Here is a 23,622-nt window from a genome sequence, read left to right as displayed (position 1 = left end):
AATGGAAATCTCTCTTCCAGGACTTCCATGTGAGGACAAACAGAAGCAATGGGAGTTGACCGATTTGTTTTAGCAGCGGTTTAGAGCTTATTGTCCAGCCTCCTGTAGTAGTCAGCTCATCCTGTAGGTTGCTAGGGCTGCCATAACAGAACCGTAACATAACACTCTAGGCTGATGGCTTAAACAACAGAAATGGATTTTTTTTAACAGTTTTGGAGACCAGAAGTCCAGATCAAGGTGTGGGCAGGGCTGGTTGCCTCTGAGGCCTCCTTGCTTGGTTATCAGGTGACTGCCTTCTTGCTATGTCCCCACATGGTGTTTCCCCTGAGCCCACCCACTCACCGACCAGTGTTGTCTCTCTGTGTGTGCAAATTTCCTTTTCTTATAAGGATAGCGGCCAGATTGGATTTGGTCCTAACAGCCCTGTTTTAACTTAAAACATCTTTAAAGGACTATCTCCAAATATAGTTACATTCTGAGGTATTGGGGATTAGAGCTTCAACATACAGATATTGGGGGACATAAGTCAGCCCACAACATCACCCATTTCTTATTTGCCACAAGCCAGCTTCCTCGATGTTCCCTTCAGTTTTGTGAGCCTCCCTCACCTTTGCAATATATTCCTCTTGTCGTTGAAGTTATCAAAAATCAGTTTCTGTTACTTGCCACTGATGTACACCGAGTGTAGTATAGACAGACAAAAGTTCCTGTGAGATTATGTAAACCCTGACATACTACAACAGTTTGGCATAGAAATGTTCAGTCTTACACGCACTCATATGTTCACTGCAGTGCTATTCGCAATACATGGAATCAACTTAAATTGCCATCGAGATGGATTAAAGAAAATGTGGTACATATAACCATGGAATACTACACAGTCATGAAGAAGAACAAAATAATGTCTTTTGCAGCAACATGGATGCAGCTTGAGGCCATTATGCTCAGTGAATTAACGCAGGAACAGAAATGCAAATGCTGCACGTTCTCACTTACAAGTGGGAGCTAAACACTGGGTACACATGGACACAAAGATGGGAAGAGTAGACACTAAGGGGACTATGGGCTCTATGCTCACTACTTGGGTGATGGGATCGTTCTTACCCCAAACCTCGGCATCACACAATATACCCAATAAACCTGCACAGGTACCCCCTGAATCAAAAATAAATGCTGAAATTACTTTTAAAAAGTTCAGTTTTTAAGAACTTTTTCTTGTCTAAAATTTTTGAATCATAATCTCCATTCAGTGGCAGCTGGTGAGAGAGATACTGAGAGATTGGAATGACTGGGATGAGCTAATGGGACACTTGTGACTGGAATTACTGATAAAGTTCTATTATCCAAAATACTCACTTGTGATTTAATTTTTTCATTTATTTGTATAAATGATAAAAGCTACCTTTTAAAAAATGATCAAATACCATTTTAGATACTTCACAATAGACACAACTTTTTCTCTGTGACATAGGGAAGGAGGAGGATGCAGATGAAAATAGAACTTGCAAAAGAGAGAGCGAGTTGAGGGCATTCATCCACATGGCCTCTATCTTAGCAGAGTAGACATGGCACCTATGAACTCTCATCACAGACTTTAGGCACCTCAGATACTTTATTTCATTTGATGCTTACAACTAAACTCTAGGGGGCATCAAAGTTTTCTATGAAGTTAGGCCATGGGGATCAGGAAAAGCTATAAAATGAACACAAGCAGACAGGGACATATGAGTCATCAGCTAGAGAGGAACAAGTTTTACAACACAGCTGAGGATAAGGAGAACAAATTTGTTGAGGAGTAGTCTATTTTTAAGACATTAGCCAGCAAAACTTGTGGCCTTTTAATAGGAGAAAGAACAAAGATTAGAAGAGTGTGTTCAGGGTTGGGGATTAGCAAATTAACAAGGAAAATCAAGAGAGGGAGGTAGGGGATAGTGAATGAGATAATGGGCACACTTCTAAAATGACCAACCACTGGACATCTGCTCAGAAGGGAAGCAAGAGAAACTGGGCTGATAGAATTGGCCACCTCAGTCTTAACGGGGACAGACAGCTGATTTAGTAGGAATAAATACTGGAATAGGATACAGACTGGCAATTCATTGGAGTTGGGGCAGTTAAAAATGGTGTTGAGATACAAGCAGGAGCCAGGTGAAGGTCCCTGGAGCTGGAGAAGTGGTGAGGCAGAAACTCCACACACACAGTGTGTTGGCAGAGAGCCCCAGAGAATGTGTACACTCTACTACACATACAGGGCTGGGAAAGACGTCAGCAAGATGGCAGAATAAGAGGCTCCAGCCCTCATCCTCCCAACGGAAATACCAATTTTGGGCCAGGCGCGGTGGCTCAGGCCTGTAATACCAGCACTTTGGGTGGCCGAGACGGGCGGATCACGAGGTCAGGAGATCGAGACCATCCTGGCTAACACAGTGAAACCCCGTCTCTACTAAAAAATACAAAAAAATAGCCGGGCGAGGTGGCGGGTGCCTGTAGTCCCAGCTACTCGGGAGGCTGAGGCAGGAGAATGGCTTGAACCCGGGAGGCGGAGCTTGCAGTGAGCAGAGATTTGGCCACTGCACTCCAGCCCGGTCAACAGAGCAAGACTCCGTCTCAAAAAACAAAAACAAAAACAAAAACAAAAAAACCCCAAAACAATTAGCTGGGCGTGGTGGCTGGGCCTGTAGTCCCAGCTACTTGGGAGGCTGAGGCAGGAGAATGGTGTGAACCTGGGAGGCGGAGCTTGCAGTGAGCTGAGATCGCGCCACTGCACTCCAGCCTGGGCGACAGAGCGAAACTCCGTCTCAAAAAAAAAAAAGAAAAAAGGAAAACTAATTTTGGCAACCACCCATAGACGAGAATACTGCTGCGGGAGCCCTGGAGTCCAGCTAAGACTCCCCACTGGAGCAAAAAATCCAAGAGCGAATGCATTTAAAAGAAGAGCAGTTTCACTTCACTTGTCACCCTCCCTCAGGGTGGCACAGCTTGGTGCTGAGAGACCCCCTCAGCTTGTGATTTCTCTCATGGGGCAAAGTGAGTACTCGACTTCCCCAAACTTGTGGGATCCTACCCAGGAGGTCCATTTCTGTCTCACTCCTCCCAGAACACTGAGGGATGTGCACAGCTGAATCATCTCTGGGCATCATATTTCCTGACTTTATATTACAAACCTACAGTAATCAAGACAGTATTGTACTGGCATAAAAGCAGACACACAGACCAATGGGTCAGACTAGAGAGCCCAGAAACAAATCCAGGCATAAACAGTTAACTATTTTTTCAAGAAAGGGGCAAAGGGCTGGGTGTGGTGGCTCAGGCCTCTAATCCCAGCACTTTGGGAGGCTAGGGCTGGTGGATTATCTGAGGTCAGGAGTTCGAGACCAGCCTGGCAAACATGGTGAAACCCCGTCTCTACTAAAAATACGCAAATTAGCTGGGCATGGTGGTGGGAACCTGTAATCGCAGCTACTCAGGAGGCTGAGGCAGGAGAATCGTTTGAACCCAGGAGGCGGAGGTTGCAGTGAGCTGAGATTACACCGCTGCACTCTAGCCTGGGTGACAGAGCGAGACTCCATCTCAAAGGAGGGAGAGAGAAAGAGAGAAAGCGAGAGAGCAAGAGAGAGAGGGCTACTCGAATGCATAGTGCCTAAAACTAGTAATACTGTACTGTATTCTTACAATTTGCTAAGCTAGTAGATCCTATGTTGAGTTCTTACTGTACGCACACACACAAAACCCAACAACAAGAAAAGGGGCAGGAGGAGACTTTGGGAAGTGGTAGACATGTTTATGGTCTTGATAGTGGTAATGGTTTCACAGGTGTACACCTACAACCAAACTCACTGAGATGTATACAGTTAATATGTACAGGTTTTTATATGTCAGTCATATCTAAATGAAGTGGTTAAAGATCAACGTTGTTATATTTTAGAAACAGCTTCTACCACATAAAAAAACATCAGGACATGAAAAAGTCTTTCCTCATTTAGCACCGAGGCAACAGAGCTCAACTTAACATCTTGGAATATTCTAAAGAAAATGTATTGCATTTCTTTCTCTTCCTTCTGTGGGAACACCTGTACCTATTGCTTGACTGAACAATGAAATTAGGCTTATAGGTTTCATTTTGTTTATAGCTGATTTTACAGCCCCACTCATCATTAATACTGTCTCCATTTGAATTCACAGACTCAAAAACCTTCCCACAGGCCTTTTCTTCATAAATTAACTTTAGAAGCAGGTTGTTGGATTTCATATCATCTGAAAAAATTAAAGACCTTAAATAAATTATATCTTCCATTCAGAGCACTACTAAACTAAACTACATTTTCTTGGTTAATAAATATTACCAGTTCCATATTACCTAGTTTGTAAAGAGACATGTAAGCAAAGAAATAAATGGGGATTTATTTTTCTTTAAGTTCTTGGATTAAGATTTATTAATTCATTATAATGTTTAAAACGTATTATTATTTACTATTATTTATTTATATAATTACTTACTTTTAACTGACAAATAATAATTGTATGTATTTATGGGATACAATGTGATATTTTGATATACATATATACATATATTGTAAAATGATTAAACCAAGCTAATTAACATATCCATTACCTCACATACTTGTATTTTTTGTGGTGAGAACATTAAGAGATTTACTTTTGGCCAGGCGCTGTGGTTCACGCCTGTAATCCCAGCACTTTGGGAAGCTGAGGCAGGCAAATCACGAGGTCAGGAGTTCGAGACCAGCCTGGCCAACATGGTGAAACCTTGTCTCTATTAAAAATACAAGAAATTAGCCAGGCGTGGTGGCAGGCACCTGTAACCCCAGCTACTCGGGAGGCTGAAGCAGGAGAATCTCTTGAACCTGGGAGGCAGGGGTTGCAGTGAGCTGAGATTGCGCCACTGCACTCCAGTGCGAGACTCTGTCTTAAAAAAAAAAAAAAAAAAAGGCCGGGCGCGGTGGCTCAAGCCTGTAATCCCAGCACTTTGGGAGGCCGAGGCGGGTGGATCACGAGGTCAGGAGATCGAGACTATCCTGGCTAACATGGTGAAACCCCGTCTCTACTAAAAATACAAAAAACTAGCCGGGCGTGGTGGCGGGCGCCTGTAGTCTCAGCTACTTGGGAGGCTGAGACAGGAGAATGGCGTGAACCCGGGAGGCGGAGCTTGCAGTGAGCCGAGATCACGCCACTGCACTCCAGCCTGGGAGACACAGCGAGACTCTGTCTCAAAAAAAAAAAAAAAAAAAAAAAAAAAGAGATTTACTTTTATAAGTCGAATCAAATCTGTATAGGGACTCTCTGGACAGCCAAATTTCATTCTGTTTCACAGTTTTCCAGAGAAACAGCAGCAGCAACACAGTGGACAAAATCAGGGTAGAGTCCCACTTTCATTCAGCCAAGTGCACAGCTTGCTCAGTCCGTGCACAAGAAGGATGCAGTAGCCCATGCTGGAAAACAGGGTGGAAGGAACGGGATTACTTTGGGGGTGCAATGAAATCTCCCCGAGCATTCTATCCCATATAACTAACTTTGAAAAAGTGCTCTTTCTTCTCTTGAGAAATATTTACATGTTAGTTCTTTAAAGGGCTACGCTAGCGTGTATGCTAGTTTTTCATGATCACAGAGCAGCATAAAAGGTTCGTCTCCAGCCCTCTAACTGCCCCAGATTTCAATAGCTCAGGCGTCATAACAAGCCCCAGCAGTATGTTCTCAGATTGTTCTGGACCCTCTCACTATTGCTCCTGTGTGCCTCTGGCATCATGTGTCCAAATTTGGACTCTATGCTGCAGCAGGTCACATCACAGCTTTGGGGGAGATCATCCTTGAGAGCTCCCTTGCTGGTGCTGGGAGAGATTCTGGTCACCAACGGACTCTGGTCTCTGGCTCCCAAGATATCCCCCTCTATGGCCAGCCAAAACCTTTACACTGAAGGTAAATCCACCCACAGGCTCACTCCTGAGCTGCACAGCTTGGAGCTCATACAGACAAGCAATATTGCTTAGATTCTCTTGCTGATTCTGGCCCAGCTTTCCCGACAGGCCCAAAGCGTTCACATGTTATTTAAGTGGGACTTTGGTGTATCCATATCATGTCTCTAAAAGCCTTTGGCTTGGCGGATGGAATGTAGACCCTCATATTATGTATGCACTCATAGAGACGCATGCTTGCTCAGAAGAACAGCAGTGTGATTTTTGTACATACTACCGTGTACAGTTTAGCAACAATCTGATTCTTTGCAAAGATGAAAACTATAAATAATTATAGAGCATTTTGAGGATGAGATATGCTATGGTAAAGAAATTCTATATTATATAAAAAACATTTTGTGTATATTTTGGAATGTGTGTGTGGAGGTAAATATGCATTGATCTATCTAAGTAATGGGTGCGTGTTTATGTAAATATGTATTTATCTAAATAACTTATTCAATTATTTATTCAGTCATTCATTCTTTATTGTGTCCATCAATATACAAAAACTGCAATGTGAATGTAACAAAGCACCCTGCTCTCAAAGAACTCTAGTCTACTGAGCAAGAGTGGTGTGGATAAAGAAAACACGTAAATATTCTCATTCCTAAACCTACATCCTTTAAAAATGCATCTTTCCACTTTCCTTTTATTCATCTGTTGAATTGTTTGAGCTTTCATATCAAGGTAGAAAGGAAAGAAAGAAGCCTTTGAGGTTTCTGGCTTTAGGGAAACCAATAAGTCAATCTGAATTAGAGCCCCCAATCCCAAGCATCGAGTACCATAAGCCAGTTGGTACAGCACCCTGAAGTCAGAGGAAGTCACTACCCTCCTATCACTGGGTGATAATAGCTTCACCAAGGAGTTTGCCCACACCCCACCCTGTACCATCCATTAATGTCAAAAACTACCTTGCATAAGTCTTGCACACACCAGAGAAAATATCTCTAATATAAAATTAAAAATTGAGAAACCCTTCCTCCTTTAACAAATTCCCATGTTCCACCTTAAATGCATCAGGATTTTCTAAAAGCACCTTACTTTTGTCCAACAGATCATGCTAATGTGCCCAATTGTGATGGCTGCCGGACAGTTCTTGGCAGGTAAGAAGCTGCGCTTGAGATTCAGAGGTTGCTTGCCAGTACCCAGAAGTCAGCAGATCTGGCACACTGGTTTTTGGAAGACATTTTATGGAACATGGTAATTGATTAACCTATTGTTTATGACTGCCTTGGCACTACAATGGCAGAGTCGAATGGTTGAGACAGAAGCCATATGGCCCACAAAGTTGAAAATAGTTACTATCTGGCCCTCAATAGAAAAATTTTGCTGACACCTGCTAGGGTGGACAAGGGGCTTCCATGGCCATACTGGGACATTTTGGGTTCCAGGTTTTCATTCAACAAATAGTTACTGAACACTTATCACAAACCCAGCTCTTTTCTAGGCACTGAGGTTATGTAAAAGAACAAAAATACACAGAAATTCTTACTCTCCATAATAGTTTTCAGTTACATTCTTCACAACAAATCAACAAAAACTAGGTGGCTTAAAACAACAGAAGTTTGTTCCCTCACAGTTTCAGAGGGCAAAAGTCCAAAATTAAGGTGTCAGCAAGGGTGGTTCCTCTGGAGGCTGAGGGACAATTTATTCTGTGCCTCTCTCTCTTCTGGTTTCTGGAGGCTGCCAGCAACCCTTGGTGCTTCTTAGCTTATAGATGTGTGACTCCAGTCTCCACCTCCATCTTCACATCACCCCTCTCCTCTGCGTGTCTTCTCCTCTCTTCTCTTCTAAGAACATTTGTCATTGGATTTAGGGCTCACCCTAATCCAGGATGACTTCTTCTTAAGATCCTTAATTATATCTGCAAAGATCCCTTTTCCAAATCAGTTCACATTCTCAGCTTCTCGGTGAACATATCTTTTTCTGGGAGGGCACCATTCAACCCACTACACTGATAGAACTTACATTATAAAAATATTTGGAAAAGAAGATGCCATAAATGAACAATAAGGAAAATACAGTGTAACACAGATGATAACATGCTCTGGAGAAAAATAAAACAAGGATGGAACTAGGAGAATATCGAAATGGGGAGGACATTGCAGTTTTTATTTATTTATTTATTTATTTATTTATTTATTTATTTATTTATTTATTTTGAGAGAGTCTAGGTCTGTCACCCAGACTGGAGTGCAATGGCGCGATCTCGGCTCACTGCAGCCTCCACCTCGTGGGCACAAGCGATTCTCCTGCCTCAGCCTCCTGAGTAACTGGGACTACAGGCACGTGCCACCACACCCAGCTAATTTTTGTATTTTTAGTAGGGATGGGTTTTGCCATGTTGGCCAGGCTGGTCTCGAACTCCTGACCTCAGGTGATCCACCCACCTTGGCCTCCCAAAGTCTTGGGATTACAGGCGTGAGCCACTGCGCCTGGCCAGACATTGCAGTTTTAAGTAGGGTGGTCAGAGAAGGCATCATGGAAAACGTGATATTTGAGCAAGCTCTGCAATAGGATAGGAGCAAGTTGTGCATACCCATTTGGCACCAATGCCAGTTCTTCCCTTCCCACTTATTCATCAGGTGGTGCTACTAAAAGCAAACCTGTCCTGGGCATGCACTAGGTGCCAAAACACTTTCCATGTATTTTCTCATCTCTTTCTCCACCTTGCATGTCAATATTTTTTGCTGGTGAAGACATTGAGGAGAAATTATTACTTTTACTTAATGTTTCTTCTTCTTGCTCCACATCCTTGTCTATATTTGGTGATGTCCGTTTTTCTTTTAGCCATTCTAGTGGGTATGAAATGGCTTTGTTTTAATTGCCATTTCTCTGTTAATAGTGAACTTTTCATTTAACCATAGGGCACTCATATAATTTCTATTGTGAACTGTCCACTTAAATCTTTCACTCATTTGTTAAAACTGTTCATTTTTGTTATGGTTGTTGTTGGTTTGTAGTTATATATGTCCACTGAGATCAAGGCTGTTGAGGCAGAAATAATTTGATGACGGTTTACTGGAAGCCAAATGTGAGGATCGAACACACGGAAGTTGGGAGTGTTCCAGGGTCTGTTACAAGATGACTTTCATAAGAAACTTTAGGAGAAAAGAGGGGGACTCCTCATACCTGAGTTGTTCTTTTTCATTGGAGGGTACAATATAGAGGTTACAGTCATTGGCTACGGATTGCAATATACAGGCTAAAATGTCTGCCTGCAAGGCAATTGGTAAAACTCCATGATTCAGAATCAAATAAGTAAAATTTTATTATTCAGGAACAAGTCAACATCCTTTTCAAGGTCAGTAGTTCATACATAAATCAGTATGTCAGCCACTCATGATAAGATTCTCTACTCAGGGATTGGATGCTGCCATGAAACACAAGACCTCCTCCAGCTGGATGAATTGGGAAGCTTGCCAAATATGACCTATGGGTTATCACATACATTAGATACAAGTTCTTTGTCAGACATACACTTAAGTATGTTTTTCCAGTTTGTGGCATCCCTATTTATTTTTTCATGATGTCTTTTGATGAGAAAAATTTAATGTTGATGAGTTTCAATTTAAATTTTCTTTTTTTATGGCCAGCACATTTTAAATCTCGTCCAATAAATATTTGTCTACCTCATGGCAGAGGAGATATAACACTATAACTTTATGGTTCTGGATTTTACATTTAGTTCTATGACATATCTTGAATTAGTTTTGCAGAAAAAGTGAGAAAAGGGTCAAAGTTCATTTTGTTCCATAGGGATATCTAGCTGTTACAGGACCATTTGTAGTTCACTAAACTTCTTGGCTATTTGGGATATCTTTAAAGCATTTTGGAAAATTCTCAGTCATTACCTTTTTAATACTTCTTCCCCTTTCTCTCTGTCATCTCTTTTTCAAACTCCAATTATACATATGTTAGGTTGTTTGATGTTGTCCCAAAGATCTCAGGTGCTCTGTTTTTTTCTCCACTAGGTTTTTCACTTTTTGTTTCAGTTCAGATACTTTCTAGTGATTTGTCTTTAGGTTTATTCATTATTCTCGCTACTGAGTTCAGTATGTTGTAAAGTCTACCTGATGCATTCTTTTTTTGATTTTGTATTTTTATTTCTACTTGATTATTTTTTATAGTTTCCGTGTCTGCTGAAATTACCCATCTCTTCACATTTTACTCCATTTTTACTAGATTATTTGGTGTTTCTATTATAGTCATTTAAAAATCCTGATCTGACAATATTGTCACCTAATATTCTGCATTTGTTCACTGTCTTCTCTTTTGCCCACAGGCCATATTTCTTGCTTCTTTGTGTATCCCATATTTTTTATGTTAGACATCTTGTATAAAAGAATGGTAGGGACTGAAGTTAATAATACTTACCTCCATAGAAATCATTATCCTTCTTGAATCAGGCTGCTAATTGAGAAGTTCAGTCAATCTGATATACTGCTAATCTGAGCCTAAATTTTCTTGCAGTTTTGGTTTGGGTCAGTTCATCACTGATTTCAAATGCTTTTAGAGTAGGATCAAGACTTTCTCCCTGTAAACTTTGAATGTGAGCGCTCATGAAATCCCAGAAGTATCCTCATGCTTTACATCCAAACAACCAGCTTTCCAAATTGTAGGAGGGCTCTGTCTAGTTTAGAGCCTGGACGCCAATTCTCTACACAGTTGGAAAGTTTGCTCTGATATTCATGCCTGCCCAGGCTTTTGTACCTTGGGAGATCTCATTCTGCCATAAATGCTTGTCAGGGAGGGCCTTATGCAACTCTCTTTTTCCACATAGAATATCTTGGATTGATTTTTCTCAGCTGTCTGTTCTGTCCCAAGTATCAGGTAAAGATGCATAATAAAGAAATGGGGAGCGAATATAGATTTATTCTGTGGCTTGGGCTCCTTGGAGTTATAATCTGTAATTTCAGTTCAAAATTAGCTGCTAAATATTTATTAAAATTTTAGCTGATTTCTCCCCCTTCATCTACATCATATTCTTTCTCCTCCCTCCATTACACTAAGGACAAGAATACTCATTAGCCTTTTCTTGTTTATGAAGGGCTTTCCACTTTCTAGAGTTTAGGCCACACAGGTTTCCTTGCTTCCTTAGCTCTCTGATTGATTTGAAAAAATTGTGATGTTGTAGTTTATCTGGTCTAGGTTTTTTGTCTTTGTTTTTATTAGAGTATGTTTGGCAATCTTTTATGACCTTCTATATCTTAACTGGTAGCAACATTCTTTTTTTTTATTATTATACTTTAAGATCTAAGGTACATGTGCATAACGTGCAGGTTTGTTACATATGTATAATTGTGCCATGTTGCTGTGCTGCACCCATCAACTCGTCAGCACCCATCAACTCGTCATTTACATCAGGTATAACTCCCAATGCAATCCCTCCCCCCTGCCCCCTCTCCATAATAGGCCCTGGTGTGTGATGTTCCCCTTCCCAAGTCCAAGTGATCTCATTGTTCAGTTCCCACCTATGAGTGAGAACATGCGGTGTTTGGTTTTCTGTTCTTGCAGTAATTTGCTGAGAATGATGGTTTCCAGCTGCATCCATGTCCCTACAAAGGACACAAACTTATTCTTTTTTATGGCTGCATAGTATTCCATGGTGTATATGTGCCACATTTTCTTAATCCAGTCTGTCACTGATGGACATTTGGGTTGATTCCAGGTCTTTGCTATTGTGAATAGTGCCGCAATGAACATACATGTGCATGTGTCTTTATAGCAGCATGATTTATTATCCTTTGGGTATATACCCAGTAATGGGATGACTGGGTCATATGGTACTTCTTGTAAAAGTGTTCCTATTTCTCCACATCCTCTCCAGCACCTGTTGTTTTCTTACTTTTTAATGATTGCCATTCTAACTGGTGTGAGATGGTATCTCATTCTGGTTTTGATTTGCATTTCTCTGATGGACAGTGATGATGAGCATTTTTTCATGTGTCTGTTGGCTGTATGCCTGTCTTCTTTTGAGAAATGTCTGTTCATATCCTTTGCCCACTTTTTGATGGGGTTGTTTGTTTTTTTCTTGTAAATTTGTTTGAGTTCTTTGTAGGTTCTGGATATTAGCCCTTTGTCAGATGAGTAGATTGCAAAAATTTTCTCCCATTCTGTAGGTTGCCTGTTCACTCTGATGTTAGTTTCTTTTGCTGTGCAGAAGCTCTTTAGTTTAATTAGATCCCATTTGTCAATTTTGGCTTTTGTTGCCATTGCTTTTGGTGTTTTAGACATGAAGTCCTTGCCCATGCCTATGTCCTGAATGGTATTACCTAGGTTTTCTTCTAGGGTTTTTATGGTATTAGGTCTAACATTTAAGTCTCTAATCCATCTTGAATTAATTTTCATATAAGGAGTAAGGAAAGGATCCAGTTTCAGCTTTCTACTTATGGTTAGCCAATTTTCCCAGCACCATTTATTAAATAGGGAATCCTTTCCCCATTTCTTATTTCTCTCAGGTTTGTCAAAGATCAGATGGCTGTAGATGTGTGGTATTATTTCTGAGGGCTCTGTTCTGTTCCATTGGGGTATATGTCTGTTTTGGTACCAGTGCCATGCTGTTTTGGTTACTGTAGCCTTGTAGTATAGTTTGAAGTCAGGTAGTGTGATGCCTCCAGCTTTGTTCTTTTGACTTAGGATTGTCTTGGCAATGCGGGCTTATTTTTGGTTCCATATGAACTTTAAAGCAGTTTTTTTCCAATTCTGTGAAGAAAGTCATTGGTAGCTTGATGCGGATGGCATTGAATCTATAAATTACCTTGGGAAGTATAGCCATTTTCACAATATTGATTCTTCCTATCCATGAGCACAGTATGTTCTTCCATCTGTTTGTGTCCTCTTTTATTTCACTGAGCAGTGGTTTCCAGTTCTCCTTGAAGAGGTCCTTTACATCCCTTGTAAGTTGGATTCCTAGGTATTTTATTCTGTTTGAAGCAATTGTGAATGGGAGTTCATTCATGATTTGGCTAAGCAACATTGTATATGTGATTTAAAATTGTTTTTCTTTTCATCTTGCCATGCTTATAAAATAATTCTTGTTATGAAGCTAGAGACTTTTTTGTGCTTAAGATGGTCATGACAGTAATGAATGACAGATACATTCAGGATGAGGTCCTATCACATATATGTTCAGGTGCACTTGATCTTAGAATTACGAAAATTGTATGTTTACTTATGTACTAGTGTTTTTAGAATGGTTATTTGAGAAGCCCAAGTTGCGTTTCCTGCTTCTCTACTGTATTATTCTATGAGAATGTTAAACAAACCAACGTGCTGTGCTTGGTTCCTGGACACTCCATGATTTCTGTTATGTAGACCCTCAAAATCTGAAGTTACTTACATCCAATTAGATGGCTCAAGCTTGTCCAGTTCAACATAATCTGTATAATATTACTTCAAATCACCAAAAAATTGAACTTTAGTGGTAGGTGAAATCTTAGAAATTATATTCCATTGTGGCGTCAGAATTTTAAGAATTTTTCCCCCCAAATGACTATTTTTAAACAATTACTGAGGTTTAATTTAAATGCTATGAAATTCATCTGTTTAAAGTATATGATTTAATTACTCTCAGTAAAATCATGGACTTGTGTAACCATCACCACAGTCCTGCTTTGGAATATTTCTCCTCTTCCCCTGCCAAATCCCTCATGCCTATTAGCAACCACTCCACATTCCCATTCTCTAGTTCCGGCAACCCCTAATTGACTTTCTGACTCTACAGATTTGTTTTCTGGAATCATATCACATATGGTCTTTTGTATCTGGCTTCTTTCACTGATATACTTTTAAAGAATTGTGGTAAAATAAATATAAACTTTACCAACATAACCATTTTTAACTGTACAGTTCAGTAGTGTTAAGTACATTCACACTATTGTGCAATCAATCTCCACTACTCTTTTTCATCTTGCAAAATTAAAACTCTCTACACACTAAATAATAACTTCCTAGTTTTCCCTCCCTCAAACCCCTGACAATCACCATTCTACTTTCTGTTTCTAGGAGTTTGACTACTCTAGGTACCTCATGTAAGTGAAACTATACAGTAGTTGTCTTTTTTGGTGATTGCTTATTTTATTTAGCATAATGTTCCCAAGGTTTATCCACGGAGAATGTGTCAGAATTTACTTCTTTTTTAAGGCTGAATAATATTGCATTGTGTGTACACCCCACATTTTGTTTATTCATTTGTCAATGGACATGGGCTACTTCAGAATTTTAGATATCTAAAAAACCTTAAGGAGATTCTCAGAGGGTTGTCAAGTACGAACACTAATAATTAAAATTCATACTCTTAAATTTTATCAAATAAGGATATTAAATGAAACTATCATCTGCCTAGATCTGTGAATAGAGACGTTTAAGTAGCCTAACTCAACAACCTAGAATCAGTTTTAGTCACCTTTGCTGGAAGTCTGAGACTAGCCTTGAGAACTCTAGTTTTGATCTGAAACTTCTACTTAGTTCCTGAGTCTCACCTCATGACTTCATGTGGGCGGACAAACATCTATCGTGCTCTCCTGGACTGCAGCCTCTCTTGGTAAGCCACCTGTACTACACCCATTGAAGACATAAGTCCGGCATTTCTCATGTCACCCTTCTCAGTGGACAGGACCCCATTTCCTCCTAATGCATATTTTTTGTTGCTGCTTATCCATGTGAACTTCTAAGCATTGCCTATTCCCGATGCTTATGAGGACGCTTCATTACCTCCCATGGAGGTCCCATGCCAGTGCTTTCTGACCACTTCCTAGGGCCACTGCCAGAGTGTCCACAGAGCCGGTCCCATGACAGAAGGACTACCAGGGGCTGCATCATGTTCAAGATCCATGCCTTCCCCATCTGGGTCTGTCCTGCTGAAACTGAGCAGATGTGGAAAGTCATGTCCCAAGACATAAAAACCTTTGAATAAATGGTTTAGAGGGAACTCCCCAACATATTCTCTATAACATTATTCTAAATCACGAAACAGTTAAACTTTAGAGGTAGATGAAATATTAGAAATTATGTAACTGAGAGGCATCAGAATTTTAGATTTTTAAAAACTACTGGGGGACTGTCAGAAGGTTGTCAAATAAATATATTAATAATTACTAATTATTAGCCAATACTCTTAATTTTAAAAATAAGGATAAATAAATAAATAAGGATATTAATAAATAAGGAAATTAAGGATAATTAATTTCAAATAAGGATATTAACAAATAAACCACCTGCCTTTATTATCATTTCAGAAGAGAAAGGACATTCTCATAGCAATAAAATAGAACAGGAATAATCTCAGAAGTTACAAATTGTATACATTTAGCTTTATAAAAAACTCATTACATTATATTCCTTTAAATTTAATTTGGCCACAGATCAGTAAAAATTTTCATAAACCAACAGTTCACAATGTTTCTTCTATCAGCATTTAAAGAAGGCCAATCTTTTTATTTCACACATCAGAAACCGGTAATGTGGCAAACTTTAATGATTTTTCCAAGGTGAGTAGCTAGTTAAGTGTTTTCTGGACTACATTTGCCAAATTAATTCTCTGATAACAGAAAATGTCTTCCTTGTTGATGATAACACCAGCAAAAACTAGGTCTGGTCTCAATTAACCATCTGTCTTCTCCAGTGACTGAAGCATCAGAGGTTGCAAGCAAGCATAGACAGTGCCTCTGAATGGGCCCCACCTCCCATATTGTACTTAACACTCCTCACGTCGTAGCTCAAGAAATAAATACTGGAACTTTGTTTTTATTGAGGCTTCTGTTCAATTAAAAATTTTCATTTTATACTGACCAATATGATTTGAAATTTTTACTCACAATAGAAAATAAGAGAGGGCCACACTTTTCTTCAAATTTCCCATGTCTTGAGTATCTATAAGCTTAGAGACTGAATACTATAAAGAGCATCTTTTTAAATTCACAACCATTTTTAGTGTTTCCTCTCTTTCCTCAAATATTTATCCAATTTCTCTGTCTGTATTCTCAGTTATTCTAAGTTCTGTCCTATATATTATTCCTGTCTTCGCTAATTCTGTCTCCATCCGCCAACCCCCTGCCCCATTCCAGTCCATTCAGGTTTTCTTAGTAGCTGAGGATTTTCTCTTTAGTACCAAAGTGAGCAAATTATCTTATTCTGGCATGTGAGTGACTGATCAGAATCTATTACTTATGCTGACATCTCTCATTCACTATTTCAACTTCTTAATTGGAAGAAATTTCAGCTATTTGAAATATGGCTAAAACATGAAAAAAGGACCCATGAAATTATGTCTCCTGCTGTGTAAAACTAAGAGCGCAAAAAATGCGTAATAAATCAATTTAAGCCACAAACATACCTGCTGGTTAAAAAATGACACCCAAAAAGCTGACAATTCTTACCAGAATAAAAGATTATTCCCATATATTTTGCTGGTGAAATAGTGACCCTAAAATTACACCATGCTAAGCAGGAGCCTGATCATATATAACCATTCCTGTTCCCTTTATCCAGACATCAAAGTGCAATTGAAAGGAAGGTGGTGTTTTAGGTGCTTTTGAGGTTAGGATGGAGGGAGAATAGACCATAAGTGGCTTATTCGGTGTAAAGCATTGCATTAGATTGCCACGCAGAGCTGCCATAACAAAATACTACAGACTGGGCGGCTTAAACAGCAGAAATTTATTTTATCCCAATTCTAGAGGCTGGAAGTTCTAAACCAAGATACCGATAGGGTTGGTTCACTTACTCTGAGGTCTCGCTCCTTGGCTTGCAGATGGCCACCCTCTTGCTGCCTCTTCACATGGTCTCTTCTCTGTGCACACACATTGCTGGTGCCTCTCTGAGTGTCCTAGTCTCTCTCTCTCTTTTTTTTTTTTTGAGATGGAGTTTCACTCTTGTTGCCTAGGCTGGAGTGCAATAGCACGATCTCAGCTCACTGCAACATCCACCTCCCGGGTTCAAGCAATTCTCCTGCCTCAGCCTCCGAAGTAGCTGGGATTACAGGTGACCACCACCATGCCCGGCTAGTTTTTTGTATTTTTAGTAGAGATGGGGTTTCACCATGTTGGCCAGGCTGGTCTCGAACTCCTGACCTCAGGTGAGCCACTTGCCTTGGCCTCCCAAAGTGCTGGGATTACAGGCGTGAGCCACTGCGTCCAGCCCTAATCTCTTCTTATAAGGACACCAGTCACAGTGGCTTAGGGCCCACTCTAATAGTCTCATTTTAATGTAATTACCTCTTTAAAGACCCTGTCTCCAAATACAGCCACCTTCTGAAGTTACTGGGGCTAGGGCTTCAACGTATGAATTATGAAGGGACACTGTTCAGCCCATGACAGGTATTAATAGAGGAGTAGGAATAGTACATTTATTTTGACTCATTCTAGGCTGTTCTTACAAAAGAGACCAAATCAGCCCCTTAAGATTAATGGGGACTAACCCAGGCTCCAGTGAGGGTAAATCAAACTTCTGTGGTGTTCATAGATGAGCATTTAAGGACAAGATTTGCCTTCATACTAATTTGAAACAAACTTTTAGTGATAAAGAAGACCAAATTCCTCCTCCAAAAGAGTTACCAACTGGACTTTTTACTCCCGTCTGCTATTGTTCTCTTCTATCTTCAGGAAAGCACAAGATTTGTACCATAAGATAGTAAGTCCTATATGCAGGAATGGCCCTTCTCAGAGTGCTGGTAGTTATAATAACTGAAATTTATTAAACACTTACTTCACCAAAAACTATGTTCAGTACTTTATACAATTACTCATTTAACCCTTACAGCTTTCCAGTGGGGTTGGTGTTAGTATCAACTGCATTTTATACAGATGTATTAACTAAGATGTTGAAGTCATCACAGCTAGTGATTGAGATGGATTTAAATTCAAATCTAGTTCATCTAACTACAGGAGCCATGCTCTAAACTGTCACACACTGTATGCGTCAACTGAGATAATGAATATAAAAGTTGCTTGGCATATGTCTGGCATATAGTTAAGGGCTCAGTAAATTTGATATTACTTTTAATGATAAACTAATAGTAACGAATATAATAATATTTTAAAGTACTTTACAACGTGTCAAATGTTCTGAGTGAAAGTTAACCCTCTGATAGCCAGGAGACCCTGAATTTCTTGAGGGCAGGCATTGTGTGCTGTTTGTTTTTGTAGTCTGGGAGTCTAGACAAACATGTCTGCTATGTCACATGGGCTCTAAAAGTATCTGCCAAATTAAGGATGAATATACTTATTGAAGTAATTATACCAGTCACATATATTAACTGAAGTCTTAATTCAATCCAATGTTAATCCTGAGTACTCCCAAAGAAAAGCTTACTCAAGCTGTTGATGCCTGACCTGCACACTTTAAAAAGATCTATGTCTCCCTCACAGGACCTCATAAGAATGGCATTTTAAGGCACATATAGAACACTTTGAATTATTGTCCTATTTTTAGCCCACAGGCTAAAATGGCTGGTGCGTCAAAACATTCACACATACCCCTGACACACATTTGCCACCCAGAAACATGGGATGTTGGCACAATATGGTCAGTGATGGTTACTTGTTGTTCTGGGCTGGCTCTATAGCAAGCATGCTTCTTGGTTCTGACCCCTTTCAGAATCCCTGTCCCCCTAAACCCTTCTTTTCCAGGGAGCAAAGCAACTGGATAGAATCAAGTACACTAAACCACATGCATAATTTATTAATAATTATGTCCCCAGAAATAGAAGGCATTTAAACAATAACAACAACAAAACAAAGCCCATCAGGAAAAACAAATCTTAGCATAAAGGAAATTAGTGCTCATGGCAAAACTGGGGGCATGAATGAAGGAGATCATTTGAGAATTTCTTGGCACCTATCAAAGTAAGCCAGTAAGCATTTATTCTAGCATTTTCTTTTGGAATAAAAAATTATTGCAGCAATTTGTTAAATTGAAAAAGAACTCTTCTCTGATATTATATATATATATTAATTTGTAAAAAGCTTTGTGCCACTTCTAATTAACAGAAAAAATTTTATTACTGGTAAGTTGTAATGTACATTGTAAAACCTAGTTTGTGTTTCCGTGTGTGTACAACCGATATGCATTTAAAGGGAGGCCTATTTAAAATTGACTTTAATATGTTGTGTAGTATTGTTTTTTCTTTTTAAAAAGTTTAACAAGAAAGTCATGCAGAATTTTCCTATTACAATTTTAGATGTTTCTTGTGAACATTTCAAACAGCCTATTACGATTAATAGTTATAAAGAATAAGAATTTCAAAAATATAAGTAAGACTCCCTCACACAAACTACAAATACTTTAAATGTACAAAGAAAAAGATTTTAAACATCTTAAGATATTTGTCACTGGATTTTATTTAAGAACTTTGCTTTACAACATATGGAGTAATAAAATTTCTGAGAGTGATTCCATATGATTTGGATGCTTTCCCTTATGCAATTTATGATTCTGTAAATAATAAACTCATTTTTAAACCTAAAAAACCAAACCCTTTAGAATTAGAAGGAAGAAAAAGAAATAGCTTGTATTACAAGACTTCAACTCAAATGGATGCAATAGGACATTGTATTTCTATGACTCGTTAACACTGAAAAGCAAGGTAAAAAAACGAAAAAGTCCATTTTATTTAAAAGCTGCAAGCTATCTTTGTAATTTAGATTATAGTTTGAGTTTATAAAGTACATATTGGTACAAGAACGTCAAGTACATATTTTTAAAAAAGAGTAAACCTCTTCACAAGAATCCTGTCATGTCAAGAGCAAGTATTTCTTTCTAACGTTGAAAATAAATCCCCAAGAATGAGTGTCTTGTCGAATGTTCCGCATTAACTCTGAGCCTATTATGGAATAGTACATTGATGTTCCCTTTTTATAGGTGCACTTTAATTTTTTTCAAGATTAATTACTTCTTTTGATTATTCAAAAGCTGAAATATTTTTACAAAAGCATTCATGTGTCTTCCCAAAGAAATTTCTAAAGCGAATGTAATATACCCTACTATTAATAATTCATCCTAAGAATTACGAGTGCAACTATAAACGTGACTCTGGTCAGGTCATTATCCATGTTCCTGGATAGCATTTTATACAATGAGCCACCCCACTGCCCCTCATGAAGGTTATTAGAGAACAGCCCTCATTGGGGATCCGAAAGAGGCTTCTCTTCACATCCCCAGCATCACACCTTCTTGCCTGACTAAAGCACTTTCCTCACTATGGTGGGTGTTCACGTCCTTGACTCAACTGAGCCCTGAGTGCCGGGTAGCCACCAGGTGGGGAGGCACTTTCATCCTTGAGGTGGGTGACAGGTGAGAGCACAGCCAACCTCCCTGCTTTCTCCTTACTCTCCGAGCCCTGCAGTGGACAGGATGTCCGTGGTGCTGACTGCTGCTGGGTCCATAGAGATGGGAAGAGAGTCAAGGAGCAATCAGCCTCCTCAAGAAGACTGATGTGCAGATTGAAAAATGACAGGGCTATGTGTTCATCCTCCACCAGGTTCTTCAGGCACCAGCACAGTCTTTATTTCATGAAAATCACCCCAGTTGTAATGACACATGCATCTGGGTGTTTACTGCCTTTATTATCTTTCTGTCCCACTAGACTGCGAGCTCCATGAATGCAGGGAGCTTGTCACTCGTGTTCACTGGTGCAAGACTTGTGCTTAGCCCAGTGCCTGGTGCAAATATTTGCTGAATAAATCAATTAGTGAATGAAGGTCCTGGGACACAGAGAAAGCTGGGTGGGAGAGTGGGAGAAACTAGAGGTGGCTTTCTTTTGGGAAAGAGTGAAACACAGAGTTTCAAAGATGAAAGCAAGAAAGAAAAAATATAAGTTTTAAAATGCATTTTGAGGCTGGGATGCCTGGTTATGTATGTCATCTCGGGCAGACACGGAAGCGCTTCCATCCTCAAAGAGCTCCAACTATTAAGATGAGACAAATAGGGCTCAGGGCTCGGCCGTGGGACTGGGTTGCAAAGATTCCCCCAGATCTGAAAGCTGATGTTATGTGAGTTATGACACCCTGTGGTACGAGGCCATTGGGGGAGCCTGTGAGGATAAAGTGGGGATTCCGTGATATAAGCTTTGGTATGGAGAAGCTACTTTTATTGGGGAATGCAGATCTGAAAAGGCTGGAAACAGGCCTGTGTTTCTCTTTATTTTGAAAATATCCACTTAAGATCATGGCAAACTATCTAAAGTCCACGAAGTTAATTTTGAGAAGTCATATTCACAAATGAATCTTTAACCCAAACTTCGATTGTCTATACTGCTAATTTTCCTCCCTCCTCTCTAGTCAAATCAAATAGACTTAAAATATTTAAGAAAATATTTCTCTAAAATAACAAGTGAATATGCCAAGCAGAAAACTGGGAAGTTAGGAAAAATATTTCCCTTAGGATATGTCAAGATTTCCTAGGACAAGAAAACTGGGGGGACAGCCCAGTTGTGGATCTTGGAGATCACAGATAATGACAAAATTTGCTAAACGATGTATAGTCTATTTCAACCTAATGGTTTTAGATGAAACTCAAACAATAAGGAACTAGACAGAGGGGTTTGGGGGCCTTTTCCAAGGAAAGTGGTTTAACTTTCAAAGAAACTAACTTAATTTTTAGGAAAAAAAGCCCAGTGAAAACTTATTCCTAATTACACAGGGAAAAGGAAAGAAATTATAAATAAAACACCCAATAATATACCTAGCAACAGTTTATATTAATATACCTATGATCAACTATGTGACTTTAGGAAAATTACTTTTGTGTTCTTTAATTGGATGATTAGTTAAAAATAAAGGTGTTGATACCTGACTTATCCTGTCTCATAGCAAACTAGTGAAAATAAGAGGTGAGATAATAATATATTCTGTGTGGTAGATATTACTGGGCTTGATTTTCCTTTTCTGGCTTGTGAGGATACAGAAGAGGATTCTCCTGAGCTGCAAAGAGGTAAATCTCTTCTCTCGACCCCCCTGTTAGGGTCTCCAAGGTGACTAAGTGTTAAGCCTGGCCGCCATCGGCACAGCTGCATATCTGGCTAATCAGCTGACAGGAGAGCAGCAGCCTTCCTCAATTCTATAGATTACTGCAGTTGAATTCCAGCTCCAGGCAAAGTATAACCTGGAAGCTCCTTGCTGTCGCTTTCTCTTCTTCCTCCTAGCTCAGCTTCCAGAGTATGGGGCACAGCTGAGAAAACACAAAGATACCACACACAGGTACAGGCAGATGCAGACACATACACAGAAAGACCCAGGCTTCAATACTGAGGTGAAAATATCTTGGGTCAGTGTTAGAAATAAAACAAATTTAATGGTTATTTGCTAAGAAACCGAGTCACTTCTGCCACAGCTTAATAATTCTGTTTTTGGCTACATCCCTGGTTAAGATGTGAACTGCCACAACACCATGCTGCACAGGGGCTTACGGCAGCCCTCCCATGACATGAGCACAGGTCACATCTGTATCTCAAATGCAGACCTGAATAAAAGACACTTTAACATTTTCTCTACTCTGCAGCAACACGACAAAACTGAACTGGGACAGATCTCAACAGCATGGCTGCCAGCCTACACTGTACTTGGCTCAAGCTGGTAATTCATTTTGTGATTTTCATAAGCTCTAAAATTCACTGATAAAATTTAAATGAAGAAACTAAACAACCAGGAGACTAAAATGGAATTGTATACTCCATTCGTCTCTTAGATAATTCAAATCTTGCTTTTAAAAGAAAAAGCAAAAAAAGCCACATTTTCTTCCCCTAGGAGGCACCAATGACAGGTGAAGGCAGATTAAAATAAATATTTATAAAATTATGACATGATGCACAATTTTTCTACCACTTATTGTTGATTGTCACATAGAAGATGGTGCCTTTGCTTTGTAATCTGAAATCAATAAGGAAAAGGAACTAAAAATAATCTAGAGTTTTCCTTGGTGAAGATCCAAATATTTTAGAGCTGCATTTCCTGAAGGTAGCCAAATGTTCATCATACTTTATCAAACAAATATGGTGAGAGGTTTCTGGCTTACTTCATGACATGTAAGAATAACAAGAAAACCAGGAAGCTTTTATTTTAGCAGCTAAAAGGAAGAGAAAGATTTACTAGCATAATAGCTTCTGGACACTACTATTAATAGTAGATTTGATTCCTGCTGTCTGTCCTGTATTCCTGCAAAGCAAAATCTTCTATAATCAGAATATGTCACATCTCTCTGGACAAGATCCAATTTCTTACTGTGAAACATATGGTTATAAAAGCATGATGGATTATTTTGCTTCCTAAGAGGTGTTTAAAAATCTACTTTCACAGATAACTCACTTGAAATAGTTCACTTTGTCCATAATTAAATATACAGTAAACAGCCTACATCTATGACTTAGAAGGGCAACTGTAGATGATTAGTACGATGTAGCAATGGATAGAAAGCAAGCCCGGTGTTTAAAAATGGTGCAAACACCTGTGTTTCTATGAAGGCAGCAGACGTTCGCATACGCATGCAGCAAGACATGAAAGATGCTTCATAAAGGGACTGCTTTTCATGAAATGGTATCAATTTAAATTTTAAAATGCATCCAAGAGAGAAAACTTCCTATGGTCCACGTGAGACTTGAAAAGATGAAAAAGACACAGTGAGAACTCAACACAATGCTCACTAATTGGGAGTTATT

The sequence above is a fragment of the Macaca thibetana genome, chromosome 11, assembly GCF_024542745.1.
Source record: "Macaca thibetana thibetana isolate TM-01 chromosome 11, ASM2454274v1, whole genome shotgun sequence".
Taxonomy (NCBI): domain Eukaryota; kingdom Metazoa; phylum Chordata; class Mammalia; order Primates; family Cercopithecidae; genus Macaca; species Macaca thibetana.
This window is presented reverse-complemented; position numbering follows the sequence as displayed.